Here is a 3855-nt window from a genome sequence, read left to right as displayed (position 1 = left end):
GGAAGTGTGCTTCTGCATATGCCTTGAACATGGTGAGGTATGAACAAGGATGGGCAGCATTCCATGGTGCCCACGGAATGAGAGGCCACTCTCCTTTGTGTTGTTACTGCTGCAGCAGTGATATACTTGTGGTATGTTGAGTATCACAACTAGCTGTCATGGCATTGTACACAGTTGTCTTACCTGCAACGAGCTGCAGCGCTGTGAAGAACACAGAAACAGTTAAAATGTCAAATTGTAAGACAAAATTGCTGTTTAACATTCTCACCAACACTACATTTATTTATCTTGAAAACTGGGAAACTTGGTGGATATTTCAAGCTCTCTCAGTAAGCCTTTCCTGGTTCAATGCTATTTTTACCAAAGATATCACCAGCCCATCTTGCAAGAGAAGCTTTCAGTAGTTGTGCTACATGAAACCAGGCAGAGCTTGAATGACAAGTCTTCAATAGTGCATGGGCTCATTAGAGAGATTTGTATTCCACAGTGAGCTGAAGGAGAGGTAGTGACCTGGGAGACTCTGAGCAGGCACGAAACCGCAGAAACAGCAGCAGAAATGACAGCAGATGGCAGGGTCAGCTCATTAACTGCATTTATCTAATGGAAAAGTTCCCATATATTGTCAAATAACAATAAAAAAATCATCTGTCAGAAATTCCACCTGGTCATAATTGATCATCATTTATAAATCTGTTCCAGAACAAGCTGCCAAAATCTCAGCTATGATCATGTAACTCAAACTAATTAGCAAACAACAATCACTGAGGTGAGTCGATTTGGCTAGGTGACAAAAGGAACCAAAACTGGGGCTGCTGTTGGCAGAATGGAAAGCTGTTTTGTGAAGGTATGCTGGGCTGACAAAACATCTGGCTAGTTTGCTGTTTTGGTCTTTCTCTGATAATCTGTGTTTTGTGAAACACAGGGTTGTAACACTTTGATCTGGAAACACTGATTATACATAGAAAACTAAATACTGCAGCTACATTAACCTGAATTTGCCCTGAAAACTATAGGTTTATCCCTGATTTCTACCTTGGTCTCTAAAGAAAAAGGCAACAGACAGGAGTCTACCTGTTATAGAAAAGAGACTTCACTTAAACCATATTATTAATTTATTGACATAATACTGACAAGTTTCAAACCATAAATTAACCTTTCATGAAATTATCCATACTGTACTCCTGAAAGAACACCACACTCCCCAGCAAGCTAGTTTTGCCTGCCTTCCTATCTTTATTTTGAGGGGCTAGTTTAGAACTGGTACTCTGAAATGTGTGCATTTGCTTGCAGTGAGGCAGGATCTTAGAGGCAAGAAAGCATTGTGCCATGCAGTCCTTGTATAACATATTTAGCAGCACTAAAAGTAAATTACTTAATAATGACAGAGAATGACAGTTTTTTAATCTCACTGCTGAATCCTCAGCTTGGCTGTAGCGCAGTCAGCAGCACTTCACAAAGGTATTGCTGCAGTTGGTTTTATTTTTATCTGGAGCAGACAAATTGCTGTGGCTTCTCTTCAGGTCTTCTGTAGCTGTCTTGTGCGCCCTGCCTGGAGAGCAACACATTGACAAGGTCATGCAGCAGTCAAGGGAAGACTTGCACTCTGCCTTACCTGCTTTGCCTGCATTTCAGTAAGTGCCTATTAAATGATGCTTCTGCACAGCACAGTCAGAATAGCGCAATGCAAGCAAAAGAGCAGGTTCCCGTCCTTAAGCATATTTCCAGTGGGAAATCATCGCATAGTAAGAGTCAGAAAATAGGTAAATAGACAAAATATCAGAAATACTGACTCCACAGCAGAGGCTGCTCTTGGGCAATCGGGTTATTAAGTTGAGTACATTGCTGTATGAGTTCTCAGCACCCGAAGAAAAATACTGAAGGTAATGTTCAGGTCAAAAAGATGTTGAGTTCTTCAAAAGGGATATGTTTTTGCACAAACAGGTTGTGAAGGGACTCTAGTTTCTGATTTTTTCTAAATATGTTTGGAATAAATAGCAGAGACTACTGGTAGATAATGAAGGTATTAAGAGAATGTGTCAAAAAATAGTTTATTATTATTATTATTATTTTAATGACCTTATAAAATTATTTAAGCAAAAATAAATTAAAAATTTTGTTTTCCAGTGCTAATGTTCTCACTTTTTGGTTTGATTTGTCTCTTCAGACTAAAGACTCTTTTAAATTTAGTGTTTTATTAAGCAGAGGGGTTTTTGGTAGGTTTATATATTATGCAATTGGGAATAGCCACTTAGTCCTTTGTATAATTAGAATTTTTTATAGAATGGGAACAAAAGTATTTAAACTTCAAGACTGGCTCACTAAAATATTTTTGCTTTAGGCAGATTGCAACCAACATAATTTTATTTAAGTACCTTCCTCTAAAATTACTGTATCTAACAGGAGTATGAAAAATATATACGATCAGTACATACTTGGGGTAAAAGTGGAAGCTCTTTAAACCATTTAAAATCAGATAGTTCAGAGGCAATCACCTTCAACAGACTAATCTTGAAGTGCTCTGATGTGGTGGAAGAATTGAAGCATAAAATTGCAATTACTACGTAGTTGTGTTTTATTTCTGTAATGTGTTTTGAAATCAAGTGATGCTACACATGAGAATTTTAAAAAGACTTGATAACAGCATACAATTAATAAAAAATGCGAAATAAAAGAATTCATACTCTTTCTAAGCTGTCAGAAATAAATGAGAGCAGTGTGGCATGTTACAATTTGCAAATTTCTCATGTGTGTTTGGACAAAACCCCTCAAGTGTAAAACTTGAAGTAAATTGATAAGTCTAAAAGCACAATTAGCCTACTAAATCCTTCAGATTCAATAATTACCAGTTAAGTGTTACACACAACATTACTGGAAAAACATTTTTCATGACACTGAATGATTATCAGAGTAGCTTTGTGAAAACAAAAGTTTGGATTACCATGTCATCTGGATGCTGTTCCACAGATTTCAGAGTACTTAATTTGCAAGAGACAAATAAATAAGGAAAATCGATTTCCCTTTACCTCTTCAGTCCTAAATTCAAAAAACTCCTTATATTCCCACACTGATTTCAAACCAAACTATGAATACAGAGATAAAAAAGTCAAACCCAAAAAGCACACCCTCTTAACTTCAAACCTATATACTATGATCCCTAAACAAAGAGAAAACCCAAACATTTTAAAATTATTACCTTTAATTTGTATTTTGTCCTCACACACACAGAATCTGCCTTAGCAGAGCTGATGGCTTGTATCTCAGAGAGTCCCCTGACAAAGCTGTAGTGAAGCTCAGTGCATATGACTTACAGTGTTACACAGAAAACAGAGAGTTTTATTCTGGTAGTTGATCTTAGTTCATGCTATAATCTCTGTGCGTCACATGAAAATGTGCTTTATATGTGATACAAAACAAGTGGATGGTTTTGCCTCACTTTTCAACCAAGACATATAAAGATGCTTTCCCATTATCATGACATGACATGACATGACTAACTGCACAAAATATTTAAGGTACTTTGACAAATCTTTACTAGTATTTATGGAAGATATGGTTTTCTAGGCTTTTGACTTTTCAATGTTTGCAAATTAGTTTAACTAAGCCACAAGTCATGCAGTATTCTTTTTTAAGAATAAATGTTTTACTGTATGTTAAAAGCTTGAAAGTTCACATTTAATGTTTCAGAAGTTGGTATTTTCCCTTTCTTCTTAAAACCTAGGTCTCAGGCACCTGGAAAATATGTAAAATGATGAATTCCTGATGCAAACTACCTTTTTCTTTTTAGGAGAAATAGTTCAGCTATGGCTTAGTTCCAAAACTGAGGTCAGTCATCTCGATTTGATTTTAAAAAAGAGG

This window comes from Pipra filicauda, unplaced genomic scaffold (genome assembly GCF_003945595.2).
Source record: "Pipra filicauda isolate LSUMZ 115617 unplaced genomic scaffold, ASM394559v2 scaffold40_size4127951_pilon, whole genome shotgun sequence".
NCBI lineage: Eukaryota > Metazoa > Chordata > Aves > Passeriformes > Pipridae > Pipra > Pipra filicauda.
This window is presented reverse-complemented; position numbering follows the sequence as displayed.